Raw genomic sequence first — 16,759 nt, forward strand, 5'->3', positions numbered from 1 at the left:
TAAAATCTGAAGGCCTCTTCAGATGAATCATACAAAAGAAAGGGGGCATGAAGAACAGACCAGTGTTCTCCCCCCCCCCCCCCCCACTTCACACATTATTAGGCATCCCCCTCTCCTATAATGACTGCATGTGTGGGCAGCGACTGATATAGATGCATTTGATAATAAAAAAGACAAAGGGAATTGGGAAAATTTCTTGAAGATCCTTCCCTCCCTTGTTTGGAATGCATGCTACCATACTACTCGTATGTATGTATATATACTATATAGAGCATGTGAGTTTTCAGTATGTTTAGAATACCTGACTACTGTTGTACATTTTACTAAAGTATGGATAATACAACACAACATACTGTGTTATCCACAATACAGTGCACCCAGCTTGAACTTTCAGTTGCTGTGTAACAAATGAATTGGGATGCCACTGTTGTTTAAATGGTCTATACTGCTATGTTACTAGTTTGTATGCTAAAATTGAATATGAAAGATTCATTTTGAAATCTGCTATAGAATATTGGGGTTAACTCTTTGCCATAATCTATTGATATACCTTTAAATAAGTACTATTATATTTGTAATGATTTAAACCTTAAATAGGCAGAAACATGTACAATATTGGTCAATAAATATCTAATATAAGCCAAAACAACACCTGGTTATTCTTCTAGTTATTTACCTTCAGTAGACAGTATGCTAGTATTTCAGTCTTGGCCTGTGTGTGCAATCTGTGTGTGTGTTGGGGTGCTCTACTGAAGGTCTCATTTGCTGTGAGAGAGGACGCTTTCCACTGAGCCAAGGCCAGAGGTTGCTTAATTATTAACTGCCACCCCTCAACGCCACCCTCAAATAACAAGGGTTTGAATTAATCATTACACTTATAGGTTTGTGCCCATGACTGATGGCTAACAATGTGTTTTGTTTGCAGGAATGACAGCCTGCTGTGATTTTAGCACATAGGCATGTTCGTTATCTCTGGGCAATTAAATCATAGACTCTTGATCATAAGGTTGCTTTACATTTAATGAGTTGTCTGTGTGTGTGCTGTGGACTCTTGGATACAGTCAGGGATGATGAGGTGGAGCACTTCACCATGCACAAAACGCAAACCATCTGTTCCAGCACGCTCAGCGTTTCAAGCCTCTGTGTGAGTGCTGTGTGAAAGAGTATTTGTGTAATACCCTCTCACAGGGGCCGTGCACCTCTCTCTGATTGTTTTATGGGGAGTGGCAAGGGTGCATTTCAGAGAAGACGTGTAAAGGTTGCCCCATAAATCTCCAAAATGCCCCTGAAATTTGGACTCGGTGCTATCAGTGCCTTCTGCTTTTACTGGAGGGTGAATAAAACTCCCTATTGGAGAAAGGAGATAAGATAAACTATTGTAAAAGGGGCACTCTGCCGTGCCTGTTTGCTCTTCTAAATTTAAAGCAGGTGTGTTCGTGGCACCCATTGACCTTGGTTCGATTGACGCTTTGCTGAGAAAGGGTGACAAACATGGGTGTGACCTCAAGAGAGATTGAGTTATGTAACCCTTGCCTTAAAGGAACAGTTCACCCAAAAATAAACATTCTGGCATCATTTACTCACCCTCATGTAGTTCCAAACATGTTTGACTTTCTTTCATCCATAGAACATAAAAGAAGACATATTGCAGAATGTTCAGAGTGCTGTTTTTCATCATGGGTGGTGTTGCTTTCGAAAAAAAAAAGCACTATTTTAAAAAAAACCAAACCATACAATTTGTGTAATTGCAACTCGTGCATGATATTCCAAATTTATTCCAAATCCAAGTTTCTTTATTTTATTTTATTATTTTATTTTATTTCACAGATGAAGAAAGGGTTGTTACACCAATGACCTTTTTTAAGTTATAATTAATAATTGTATAAGCTATCATCTTAAAATACATACTATCAAGAAGCAGATGATACAATGAGTATCAGTAGTATAGTATAGAGGTTATAGTAGATGAATACCAGTATCAATATCAATTAAAATCTTTCACATGAACATTTAAACATTGAAATAACAATGACATATATTATTATTATTAATTACTTATTTTCTTTTGCTTATTTGCATGTTTGTTAGATCTTGTGCTAATGCTTAACTTGAAAGTGACCAAGGACTTGTGCGTCTTAATAATAGTGAAAAGAGGCTAGATGCAAAAGCCACAATAATAAAAAAATGGCAAAAATAAATAAAATGGCAAAAAAATGTTTTGCATTTTAAGCTCAGAAAAAACTAAATACTGAAATAGATGACCAGAAGAAGAGGACAAAGGGTTTATCAAGCTCTTGACCAATTCAAACAACTGAAAATATTTATACAACAACGTAGAGTAAAACAATTTCATAAAAACTGTTTTATTTGGTGATTACTGACTTGTGAAGTCTTTGTCGTGACTGAAAGGTCAAAGGACATGTTTGTCACCATATTATGGAAAAGAGCACCCTGTAAGTTCTTCAATAAATCATATTTTATGTTCCACAGAAGACAAAAAGTCTAAATGATGACAGAATTATCATTTTTGGGTGAACTATTGCTTTAATATGTGGTGCTCCACCAGCAGCGAGGGCTTTTGGAAAAATAGCTGGCCGTATTAAGAGGCGAATGAGCTAGAAAGCGGAATTAAGTGTCGACCTTTGGCACATTTTCTGAGTTAATATTGGTGTGATGTAGCTCTAGAGAGGGCTCCATTAGAAAGAGTTGTGAACGGCACAGATGTGAGATTGAGGGATAGAGGAGAGGCGGGATAACATGGGATCACCCGGTGACCCAGCTGTTGGTCACAAACAGATGTGAGTCTACCACAGATTTGCTAGAAGTAAGCCCCATCACACACACCAGCTATCCTATCCTAACCAGGCTGGAGGATCAGCTGTATGTGTCTGTACATTATACTCACCCTCTCTGTATCTCTCCTGCACTGCTACTGAAAACCCTCTTATTAATGTTAATGAGGCCTGCGCCCAGGCTTTTACACTTTTAACCCTCATCCGGTTCAGTTAGTAATCTCATGGAGGCTTGGCAAGGAAGAGAGTTTTTTTTTTTTGTCTACACAAGGAACACTGATCTCTTATATTGTACAGAATGTCTAAAACTATACTTTGTTCTAATCAACTAATCAGGAGGTTGTCTGAACAATTAATTGTAGTGGTTAAAGACCTGTATAGTTACAGTGACTTAGGTGGTGAATTTGTTATACAAACAGTGTAGTAGGGATACCCAATATATTGATACAACATTGGTTATTGGACAATATTAGGTTTTTTTCTGTATCAATTAACATTGGATAACCACTACCATAAAAAGTTTGGGGTAAATACGATTTTTATTTAGAAAGAATTCAGTACTTTAATTTATTAAATTGATCAAAAGTGACATTCAGTCCTTAAAAAAAATCTGATAAACTTTCTATTCAGCAAAAATACTGAAAAAAAGTATTATGTTTTTCACACAAATATTAAGCAGCACAACTGTTTTCAATATTAATAATAATAATAATAATAATAATAAATGTTTCTTGAGCATATTAGAGTGATTTCTGAAGGATCATGTGACACTGAACACTGTAATGATGCTGAAAATTCTGCTTTGCATCACACGAATAGGTTACATTTTAACATATTAAAATGGGAAACACTTTAATTTAAATTTAACTTTTACTTTTTTTTCTGTTTTTGATCAAATCAATTCAAAAACATAAAAACTGAAACATTAAATCTATATGTATAAAACCGACCTCAAACATCTGTAAATTGAAAAATATATTTTAGTTTGATTTTAGAATTAAGTATAGTATTATCACCCATAACATTAAAATAATTATTGAGTTATTGGCCAGTACTTTCCTGTCATTACATCCCTAGAATTTTCTGGAGTTTTTGCCATTCTGAGGGTAGTGAACGCTACAGCACAGCATTCTAACATCCTAAAAATTTGTCTCAAAATGAGAAAATATGTAGACAGATGAATCAACCTCACTACAACCTTGTACGTAGTGTATGTTTGAGTCAGTTTACCTGCCTGCTGTGTGTGGAACTAGCAGTTTGAACGTTAGCACCATTAGTATCAGTGTTTGAAATCGACTTCTGATAATGATGTTAGAGGACATACAGAGACTAATGCCGGGTGAAATTCAGATCACCAGCTGATGTAATGCCTCGTCATGTATCTGTTGTAACAGCAAACCTATTAGTCGTACAGGATTAAACCATAGTCTGTAGGTAAACTTACACCACATACGCTCTGCAGTGGTATGCTTTGGTCAATAGCAGGCATCAGGATCCCTTCCTCTTTGCCAGAGACCTTCCTGTTTTTTCCACAAGAAGTGCTGCATAAGTAGTGATATCTTAGACCTCCTCTCTCAGCACTGGGAGACTCGCGCATTAGTGCAAGTGGGTTTGTGTGTAATTCTGCCCCCTACCTGCTGAGATGATTGGACGTTGTTTTGTGCTGAAGGGAAGTTAGATCAAATAATGCTTTCCTATGATTTTGCTTCTGACCCACAACTGATGCACACACACATGCACAGTGAATGAAGTCTGAAACGATTGCAACGGGACCTGTAGATTTAATCCAGTCAATGACGCAGTCCATTTATATTGAATATAAGCATCCAATTAAAATTCCTAAAATTCTTATTTCATATGTAATTATTTGTGACGTCTCCTGCCCTAAAAAGAAAAATCACTTGACTACCTCGAACATCTCCACTGATCTTGGATGATCAAAGTTAATGTTGAGAGAGATGTACTTACCTGCATTAAAGCTGCTGTACTAGCATAATTAACTCCATTCAAGCTTTATCATGAAAGTCATTAATGATATAAGAAGATGGCAGTTACAATAGCAGGTCTTTGGATGTGTCCTCTAGCAGTAGATGCACAGGGATTGTCCTCTTAAACCGACAGTGGGTGTTTAGCCTCAGAAACTAAATTGCCTAATGATATTGGCACTTATTATAAAACTGCTACTAAATTTAACCGTGGCTGAATAGAATAGGGTTACACTTCCTAAACTGCAATGTGTTTTTGTGGAAATGAAAAACTCTAGCTCCCATTTCTGCTGTACTTAATAATAAAAATAACAATAATTTAAACAGTTATGTTTTTACATTTTAATATTACTTTACTATTATTGAAATACACAACTGTAAAAAAAAACAAACAAACAAAAAAAACAAAACCGGTTTCTAACTGGTAAATACAGCTTTACGCAGACGTTCATGTGTCTCTTATGCTCACTTGTTTTATTTGATCAAAAAAATAGTAATGTTGTGAAATATGCGAAATATGTAACTCAAAATGACTATAATAATTATGAAATAATTATTTCTGACTCATGAAAGCCACGTGAGATCAGCTATAGGATTATTATTTTTATTCTTCAGCACATTTAAAAATGTAAACACCGTAACTCGCCATAGCTTGTATCCAATCGTCATGTTTTTGGTTAACGGTAGATTGCACTTTGCAGCGTTGAGTGAGACACAAAGGCATCCAGTAAAAACACGAGGTCTCTGTAAACAGCACCTCTCTGTTTATTGCTCTGTAGACTTTTCTGTCCCTGACAATGTGAGGCCATTTTTATTTTCACCTTCACTGTTCCCCTCCCTTTCTCCCCTCTGTCCTGATTCCTTCACAGTTTATCTCCCAAGCAGCCTTGAGGACGAGGTCGGTTGAAATGTGTTTCTGGGTGGGTGGGTGTGTGTTTTAAGGGTTATGACTCGGTTTAATCCTCATCACACACGGATACCATTCTTAATATGAGTACAAACTACTGTCTGTGTCAGCATTATACCATTAAATACTGTCTTACCTGTAACTCCAAGTTAATTCAGTTTATTCCCACTGTATATAGAGGGCCGTAATCAGACATTGAAGGGATCTCCTGACAGTCAATCAATATGGTGTTTTCTCTGGTTGATTCATAAACATTCTATTAGCCAATAAAGGGAAAATTGTAGTTTTGTACAAATCCAAAGCAAAAGTGGTAAGTACTTAATTAAACATTACTAGAAAAGAAGCTGATTTATTGTCATTGCTCTTCTTCATTGTAAGAGTTTAGACGGAATGTAGTGTGTGCAAAGCATATAACAGCTCTTTAAATGTCAAGTAGACACAGGAGATGAATAAAGACATGCAAAATTAAAATGTTTTTAAATGACTAGACGTTTTATACACGTGTACCATTGCTTTATTATTTTGTCTGTCAATCTGTACAGACATTTCTCTCCACATAAATGCTCAAATGTGCTTTTGATATTTAATATTAAATTCAAGTGACCGATTCAAGCAACTGATTCAAATGGTTATGAACAAAAAATGTAACAAATTGTAATTGCTGCTAATAGGTTTATTTCTTTTCCCACTGTTTTGCCATGAAATGTAAGACATACTTTTCTAATGTGTTGGAATTTTATTCAGATATTTCCATAATATCTTTTAGTAGCAAGAGCACATGTTTTTCTTATATTTCAAATGGTTTTGGTTTGCAGTGTATGTATTGCTTCTACAACACTCTTATGAAAGCTGCTGTATTATCTTCCAGTATTCTTCCAGTTATAAACCCGTAATTGCAAGTTACCATCTCACAATTCTGACTCTTTTTTTTTTTTTTCTCAGAACTATGAATTTTTACTTTTCTCAGTTTAGTCCGAACTGTGAGGGGGAAAAGGTCAGAATTGTGAGACAAAAAGTCACAATTTCCATTTTTTGTTTGTTTATTCTGTTGTTGAAGTAAGATTCCAAACAATAAAGAACCTTTATTTTTAAGAGTGAATAATTTTTAATGCAACCAGAAAGGAAAAACAAACAAACCACAGTAGGGAACCATCATGGCCGCACCCATTACTTGTTCAAGAAACTTTTGAATAGTTTAGATCGATGGTTTATGTCTCAGCTGCGCATTCATATATCCAAATAAAGGGCTGCTGCTTGTGTTCTCTTCTGTCTGCCCAGCAGCACCCCTCCTCCTCTCCTCCTGATTTCGTCTCCTCCCCCATCACCATCCCTGTGATGCGGCACTGCCCTATCAACACGCCCACCTGACGGTGGTGCCAATACCACACATGCACAGCATCCTGTCTTAAAACGTGCACTCTGACCGGCCTGTCTCATTTCTTATATGCAGCTCGCATTTTTGTCATTTACTGTATGTGTTCATCTATGACAACTCTGTTCTGTTCTGTTCTCAGTCTACCCACATTGGCACCTATAATTCTATTCGATTTTGGTTTATTCCCATAAGGAACCTGTTCCGCACACAATGGGCACACAATGTAAATCCAGAGCATGGTAATTTCCTGCTGCCTGAATCAGCCGTGTCTGGACTCAAATTAAAGATGCATGCGGAATGTCCTTTAGAAATGCATCTGGAGACGCAACCGTCTGCATTATTCTGCCCACTCACTGTGGCGAGTCAGACTGGGGCGTTCTCAGCCGACAGGCAGCGGTCTGGAGGGAGGGAGGCACATCATATGGAGGTGTGGAGGAGTGTTTGTACGCCAAACAAAGAACATGAGAAATTGTATTTTGCTCAAGTTGGAGCCTGTGCACCACTGTGGACAACAAAGACAGAGAGGAGGTTGGGGGGGGGATGTGGCTGGGGACTATGAACATGAGTCCTTGGTTTGGGCAACACTGTCTAGCACTGCCTCAGGCTGGAGCAAGATAGTGTTAACCCCTTACTGGTTGTTTTGTGTAGGTAGGTTGTCGATAAGCCGCAGCACCTGTTTGAATTACTGCTCCGGGTGTGTGTTCACAGTGTGTGTGTGTGTTCACTGCTCTGTGTGTGTGCACTTCGGATGGGTTAAATGCAGAGCACTAATCCTGAAGCATTAATGCACCTGTCAAACTCGTCTCTGCTGCAATCACATCGGTTCACCCTTTACTGGTTGTTTTGTGTAGGTAGGTTGTCGATAAGCCGCAGCACCTGTTTGAATGTAAATGAGACTGTTCTCTAATAGAATCCAGAGGCCTTGACTGGCTGTCACAGGTCATAAAGACTTCATAATGACTGCTGGATTGCAGCAGGCTGCAGTAAAGGTGCTATCAGTGTGCTGTTGCTAATGGCCCGCGTGGACCCAAAATAACCATGCTGTGCTATTCCCACATCAATTCTGTTCTGACTCTCAATCACACGCTGAATAACAAAACATCTGTTTATGTCCTCCTCCCCCAACACACACACACACACACACACACACAGTGAATAATCACTACAGCACTGCTGTGTTTTCTCCGTCATATTTTCTGCATTTCTTTCTACATTTCTTTTTCTTTATTGCTTTCTTTTTGCATTTCTTTCTTCTTCTTTCTTTCTGAATTTCTTGAGCTCTGCATTGCTTTTTTCTGTATTCCTTTCTTTCTGTTTCTAAATTTCTTCATTTCTCTCTGCACTTTTGCTACATTTCTGAATTCGTTTTTTTATCATTTTATTTCTGAACATCCTTATGCATCTTTATGAATTTCTTTAGTTCAGCATTTCCTTCTGTATCAGTTTCTTTTTCTGTATCGCTCTCTTTCTGCATTTCATTCTGCATTTTTCTTTATGAATTTATTTCTTTGATTTTCTTCCTAACTTTCTACGTCTTTCATTCTGTTTCATCCTAATTTCTTTCTTTTTGAATTACTGAATTTCTTCCTTTTTGCACTTCTTTCTGCATTTCAGTATTTCCTTCTTTCTGAATTTCTGCATTTTTCTTGCCTTCTGGGTTTCTTTCTGCAGTTGTTTCTGTCTGCATTTCTTTAGCATGAATGATATAGACAGTGTTGAAGTTAGGTTTTTACCAGTTAGATTTACAGTGTTTGCATGGTAGACAATAAAACATGCAAAAAAAATTATATACATTTATTCTGAAGTGAAGAGCTGAAACATTTCACCAGCCATAAGGACCAGACGATCATAGAGACTTGGGGTTGCACTGTAGGCAAATAAGCAAGTTAAGCAACCACCCAAATTTTCTACAGAAATTGTAAAAGTCTAATTTCTGTTCCTTTTTTTCTTTCTATGAAAATATACTCATGCTTTAGGATGGTCATTATTGTTATCAAAATAGAATGGTGTCTTTTAAGTGGTGGGGATTTGGGACATAATCTTTTTTACATCTATGTGTCTGCAGACAGCGTTTCTGCACAAACACTCCCTACCCATCCTCCTCCGTTGCAATCCATTAAAATGAAAGAGGCTGTTAGTCATTAAGAAAACGGGAGAGGAGAAGAAGCTTTGTGTCATATGGGTCCAAATAAAAGGCTGCTACCTCTGTCTGACTTTGCATCCTCCTCCTCCTCCACTCTCTATATCCTCTCCTCCCCCAATCACAATCTCTAGGATGCGGCACTGACCCATCAGCATCTAACACAGGCTCTAAGCAGGAACTCAGGACAGCCTGCCTTGCTTTGGACTCTGCTTCTGCGGTATGCAGTCATTCTGACACTTCAAAAGATGTTGTGCATGTCTGTGCATATAACTGTCATTGTGAAAACCCAAGAATTTGAAATAATTTGTCAAGTACATGATTGCGGTAATTAGGATTCCACAGGAAGCTTGTTTATGTCACGGCCGGGTCTTCGGCAGGCAGGCACTGTTCATTCCCCGCACCGCAGGCTACAATAAGAGCGAGTGCGCGTGCTTGCAGGGCGGATGGAGTGGGTGACACAGGGTGAGAGAAAAGGTGAAACGTGCCACTCCCACTCCTATGTATTCACCTGCTTAATCGTTTCTTAGACCCGCATAGACGAGAGGAGCCACAGGCTGCGTCTGCACTCTCATGTGACCTCAGAGTTATGTGGGCTGCTCTAACTGCAACTCATCCACAGCTACTGGCAAACACACACAGTTGTGTGAATTCTAACAGGTTAGACCAGTGAGTGTGTGCACGGGGACGTCTTTCTGACGTGACATTTTACGAGCGTTCACTGAAGGTATCTGAAGTGCTTCTCCCAAGTGTGCATTTTCTCCATTTCTGGCACCACCGCTATGGACTCATTAGGGCTGTCATGATTGTGAAATTTTATCTAATGATGAATTGTCATACAAATAATTGCACTTAATAATATATTTCCTGTTTTGTTAATGTCACTTATAAACTTAAAAAAAAGTAGTAATTTATTCACATACTGGGGTAGAATGACATGAATGATAAAATTTTCAATATCAAATTGTTTGTTATTTTATATTGTTATATATCATATTATTAGTAAGTTGATACAGCAAAGGAGGCAGATATGCTTCTGTATGACTTTTATGTTTATATCATCTGATATAGTTAATAACACACGAAAAGTGACAATTTTCTACAAATATCAGCATGATTGCAAATGTGATATTGATTTGATGAACAGTTCAATAAACAAGTTAATATTAAGTGACTTACATTTTAGACACAACAGTTCTTGTTTTTGCTGTATTTCGACAACAAAAAAAGTTCCAAACAAAGCCACAGCAGAAATGTTTTGCGTCTCTGAGCACAACAGTGTTTCGTTACTGAACCAATCAGCCATTTGAATGAATGACTCAATGACTTGTTCAGTGATTTGCCACCACCTACTGGCGGTTTTAGATTTATATTTACAGTATCTGTATCCACAACAAAACTAAGTGAACTGAATGTCCCCTCCCAGTCACCGTAGATTTCAAATGTCAGTATTCAGTGTTTAAAAAAAGAAAGAAAAAAACCCATCAATTATGCATTTTGTAACTGCAGGATAAATACTGAGTTCTGGCATGAAACTCTAGATGGCGCAGTCCAGTCAGACCTAATGACATCATCATCACATGGCACAGCTGATTGGTTCTCTCCTGTATCGTTAGCCAATGAGTTCGCTGCTCAACATTCTAATATATGACTAGTGGTTGCTGTAGCAGTTGCAGCTTGCTTCAGAAACCCTCAACCTTCCCCAGCTCCACCTATATAGATCTGCTACGAGGTGATTCATGTATGCTATATGGATGTATTGGCAGTAGCAAGTCTCGGTACTTGCTCTGCCACAGCAGCTGCAGCAGCAGCAGCGTAGCAACTCTATTCCGCCAAGACCAAATACATTAACATCGTCATGTACATTACCATGCCAAGCCCTCTGAGAGTTGACAGAATGCATTCATGTCCTGCATTAAACAGCCTGTGTAATTGCATCTAAATGCCACTTCAGATGCAGAGTCTGTGTCACCTCTGCATTGCAAACACACATTTTTTAAATACTAATAAAATTAAAATTATAAAAACACTATACTAACTTACTATTTAGCAAAATATCGGCTAATGTTTGTCATCGACAAAATTCCAGAATATTTAAAAGATATTATTTATTGTCATTATCACACACCCCTATGTTCGAATAGAAAAAAAGTTATTCTAAATTGTAATAATATTTCACAATTTTACTGTTTTTACTGTATTTGTGATCAAATGCCTTTGTGCCTTGGTGAGCATAAAAGGCTTTCAAAAACACTGAAAAATTTTAACGACCTCAAGCAGCAGTGTAATTTTTATAATATTAATCAACTACTTGCACTTAAAGTGCACAAAATACAATACGTTTAAAAACCACTAAAAATATTATTGTTATAATTATTATTAGAAATTAAACAAATGTGTGTGTATACTGTATATTTATACATATCGCATTTGTTTATATTCTAATAATAATATCTATATATATATATAATGTATGTATGTATGTATGTGTATATATATATATATAAATATTATAATCAATAATAGTTATATATGAAAATGTCTGTGTATACGTTACACATTAAGAAGCGCAGATAGCGCCAGTCACAGAGTCCACTTCATTGTGTGCATTTCATGGCATTTCTATATTCACTTAAGATTATTTTTAAAAGATATATGTAGTAGGAGTTGAAAATGCACAGTATGTGTTGTTATTTAAGATAATCACAATCAAATCAAATAATCATCTCAGAACATTTAAATGTATGTTATAAGAGCTCAGGAAGAGGAGCGAGAAGGGAACAGAGGTGCAGAGATGGGAGAGGTTTCTTTATGTTTCTCAGTGTGTCGTCTTTTGGCATGTGGGAGGCTGTGCTGGGGGGAGCAGCTCTCACCCTTTCAAGGCCACAGAGAGAGACAGATAGAGATGGAGGGAGGGGAGTTAGAGTGCTATAATACACTCCAGCAGCTCAACATGGCTACACTACCCAAGGAAAGGATGTGGAAAGGACAGCCGGGGATGGAGCAGGAGAAAGAGAGGGTTGTAGGTCAAATCCATGGAGGGGGTTTAAAGAAAGATTGGGAGAGAGGAGAGAGATAATGAGAGATGATTCAGAAGATGGGTGATCAGAGTAACTAGAAAGGAGAGGACAGCGTTTAGCTCTGATAGATTTGGTGATTTAAGTATGTGTGCTTCTGTGTGTGCACTTAATGTCCTGGATCTCATCTGAAGAGGTTCAAACTAAAATTGGGGCTGTGTTTGAAAAATGTACTGTAAGTGTGGTTGTCTTTAGGGTGGACTATGATTACTTTCAATATACAGTTGATAAAAGCATCATACAATAACTTTTAAAGGTTTGGGGTCAGTAAAAAATAAATTGGTGTTAATGACATTAATGCTTTTATTCAGCTCAGATGCATTAAATTGATCAAAGGGGACATTAAAGACAATTATAATGTCACAAAATGTTTCAATTTTAAATGAATACTGTTCTTTTAAACTTGGTATCCATCAATGAATCCTGAAAAAAATACTCTTCATAAAAATATTAAGTAGCACAACTGTTTTTAACATTGATAATGAGAAGAAATGTTTCTTGAGCAGCAAATCAGCATATTAGATGATTTCTGAAGGCTCATGTGACACTGAAAATATTAAAATAGAAAACTATTTGAAATAATTGAAAGCTTAAATTGTAATAATATTTCACTAAATTACTATTTTACTGTATGTTTGATCAAATGAATGCAGGCTTGGTTAAGAGAATTTCACATTTTCTTTTCGTCAATATAGTACAAGCTCACATGCATGAGAGAGAGAGAGTGATCCTGCAGTGTGTAATGAGACAGAGAGGCTGAATATTAAACATGATGAAAATTCAAATGGAGAACAGCCACAGAATGTCAGTGACCCCGATTAAGATCACCTTTCTGCTAAATCTTTTATGAGGAACAAAAATGGGAGCAAATTTAATTTACAATAGAGACAGAGGAAGGATGACCAGAGTTGCCAGTGCTGCATTGGAGGACATTGCAGGATGCTTATCAATGAAATGGATGTTTTGTGAGCCCATGTTTGTGTGTGAAGTATGAGCAGTGCTTAACTTGTGATTTAATTTGTGAATTATGAGGTCCCAGAACAATGTTAGTGAGATATCTCACAGATTTTGTGGGGTCACAGATGTCAAGTGTAGAAGAATACACTTGACAAACATGACAAAACTCTCCTCAAAATCAATACAGCTGTAAGCTTTGTTAGACACTTGCAGTGTAAACAGTTTTGTTGATTTATGGATGAAGCAATCTAGTTGTGTGGCTCTGTGACACTAAATTGTGTAGATTGGGAGATCCATAGGCTTAAAGGGGTCATGAATTGAGAAATCATCTTTTACTTGAGCTATTGATATATACGAGATCATCGTACTAAAAGAATATCCTGTAAGTTTCAGAACTGAAAACATCCTTGTTACTGAAATAAAAGCTTTTATTGACACTAGGCCCAGCGAACACCAGATCCTGGAATGTCAGATAGGTTAAACACCGCCTCCACAGAAGAATATCAAAGTCCAATTCTGTAGCCCCGCCCACTGATTCACACATGAAATAGTAGGGAAATAACGGAAGTGGCGCTAAACCGGATCGAGCAACCAAGCAATAAACATGCCGTTAAAGATCACAAAAAATATTGTGCAGTGCGTGGTTGTGGAAGAACACAGTCGCTGCATAACCTTCCTACGGATTCAAATATTAGGAATGTGTGGTTGATCTTTACTTTTAATGAAGTTTCAGCTGACATGAGTAAAACATTTATCCATAGATACCTACATTAAAAAGCAGTGCTGTCTCTTCAAAAAAAAAACTTACACAAATGATTCACAAAAATAATAAAATAAAAAATATAAACTATGCCATCTATATTGGATCCGACAGGAATGGCGCAGCTCACTTATGTGAGGAAAAAATATTTGTACTATGTGTCACTATTACTTTGTTCGAGTTCGCTTGATATGTCCTGATTTTGTGTTCGTGTCTAACCAAAGTCACAGAAGGCTCAAACTATGAAGGACGCAGTTTGTCAAACAGACACACAGAAAGTTTGTTTACTATGCAAAACTGTTATCCAATCACAGCAGTAGGCGTTTACTTCCAAGTCTTCAATGCGACACGCCCCTCAAAATTAAGACATAAATATTAGTATATCCATTTTAAAAAAATTTATTAAGTACTCAATTTTTATTTTACAGTGAAGTTGTATTACAATATTTATTTAGTGTGTAAAATTTTATTTTGATGATGATGATGATGATGATGATGAAACCTGGAGCTATTAAAAAACATGCATGTGTGTTTTCTGTCACCTGTTTGGAATCAGACCTGAAACATGTTTGCAAAAAGGCCTGAATTTGTTTTATGAGTCAGTTTTGTTTATTTGAACAGTTCACTTGAAGCAGCTTTTCATTGTGTAAATACAATTTATATCCATTGCAGTATCATAAAAGATAACATGCAGATGAAAGGCTAGAAATGTCCCTGTTGCAAATTATTGATTTAGTGACGCTTCATTTTTTCAGTACACATATGTAGAGGTCATAGCATCCAATAAAATGGCTGCCAGATCAATTGCAGGCCTGGTTGTAAAGCTGTGGGATGTGTCTCGGGTTGGCAGGATTGATGGCGTGGTGTGAGGATTGAGTCACATTATCATCATGTTGCTGGATTCACACGGTCTGTAGTAATCCTGGGATTACATAGTGAAGTGAGATATCATAATAAGACCACTCATGTCTTTAACCCGCTGATGGAATAGAACAGAATCGTGTCTCACTGCAGGAACCACTTGCTCTCAAACGAACATCTCAGCACAGCTGGATCTGTCTCACTGATGCAGTCATGTCATTAACAACAGCCATACAGATTTCTTCACATCTGTTTCAGACCTGGTGGTAATTGCAAGCCTCACTAAACAATCATTTCCTGTGAAGTTCAGGTTCTACGTGGCATGGGCTTGTGTTCCTCTAAGGCAGGGATTTCCAAACTTTTTTTTTTTCATGTTAGACTTAATTATTAGCTTTTCATCCAACCCCTGCAGTTCCCTCACGAACCCTCAATTGGGAAACCCTGCTCTAGAGTGCTGGTCCAGTAGGTTGTCTCAACTATTGGTCAAGGCTATGTGCTCCAGTTCTCCAGAACCTTGCTGGGAAAGCACGGGCACTACCACATATGGAAATGGTTCACCGATATGTCAGTATTTTAACAGGGAGCATCAGACAGCTTATGCTTTGACTACGTTATTGTACTTTAGATTGATTTAATTCTAGTTAGTCTCTCACCTACACTCTGTGTCAAGGTCCATGTCTGGCACCTGTTTTGATTAAGTTGGACTTGTTCAAGACTCCCTAACTTCCTCAAATATGTGGGCCGGTGTCGGTGAACTTAAGATGGGTTTAGTCAAGATTACACAGCTCTCAGACAGAGGAATGTTTGGCCCATGGAGCACACATTAACAGAAAAGGCAAGAATACTCTCCAGGTGCTGACAGATCAAGGCCATTATTACAGCTCAGAAAATGCCAGTCTACTGCTCATACCAAGCTGCTCGCTTTTTTTTAGTGCTGCCATACTTTCAGCCTTACATGGACTGCTCAAGGGCCACCTCATGTGTATTATGCTTAATAACAGGGCAAAAGCTAGTGAAAAAGACTAGAAAAAATCATTGGTTTTACAGCTTCTTAGCTGGGAAAAAAGTTTTGTTTACAAGTGACCAACATACAATTCTAGCAACTGGATTTTTTGATCTTTAAACAAGATAACAGTTATGGTCATTGCACACTGAGTCCGAAATTTTTGTCCGAAGTTTTTTACACGTTAAAAATTAAATACGACCTCACATTATGTCAATCACGTTTATACACTCCCTTTTGAGAGGTGTTTTGAAAGTTCAGAGCCACCGTACAAGCGAACGTCAAAATCCAGTTTATCACGCTGCACAAAGCACTGTATCTAGATCCTTGCACACCGAGTTCACAGAAATTGGTGGTCTTCTTTTTAATATGTGGCTTTAGTATCGCTAGCAAAAGCATCGAACTGAACCACTGACATCCTGAAGTAAACTTTGAATTGCCCGGGATAATCCCGCTGCTCCTGAGGGGGACCTCTCCGTCCTCTCTATATCTCAGGATTGGATGGACCCAATATTTTCTTTTCTTTTTCTTTTTTTAAGAAGCGAAAGGACAACAAAATTATCCTCACTGCTTGAAGACTTCATTTAGTGCTGTTTTGCAATTTTTTTGTGGATTAATTAATACACATCAGTCTCAGTGTGTAAGGTTTCTGTGCGTGACAAATTTTTAAGGATTTCAATTACGAAAAAACACATACGAAAAATTCAGACTCAGTGTGCAGGGACCTTTACAGTTAATGGATTTGTTGGAGGAAACTGATACTTTACTAAGCTGCACCAGCTTGGTTTCTTGGTTATGCAGATCAGCTTTATTAAAAAAAAGAAAAAGATGTTCTGTACCCACCCCTTAATCATAACATTAAAAAAGTTCTTAGATAAAATAGATTACAAAAATAGTTTTTT

At 37.4% G+C, this 16,759-nt stretch overlaps 1 protein-coding gene across 2 annotated transcripts in view; it reads left to right on the forward strand.

The window, feature by feature from the left end:
• LOC109061879 (nucleolar protein 4-like) overlaps window positions 1-16,759 on the forward strand; it is an 88,990-nt gene that overhangs the window by 50,239 nt on the left and 21,992 nt on the right. The window lies entirely within an intron of this gene.

The sequence above is a fragment of the Cyprinus carpio genome, chromosome A23 (genome assembly GCF_018340385.1).
Source record: "Cyprinus carpio isolate SPL01 chromosome A23, ASM1834038v1, whole genome shotgun sequence".
NCBI classification, from domain to species: domain Eukaryota; kingdom Metazoa; phylum Chordata; class Actinopteri; order Cypriniformes; family Cyprinidae; genus Cyprinus; species Cyprinus carpio.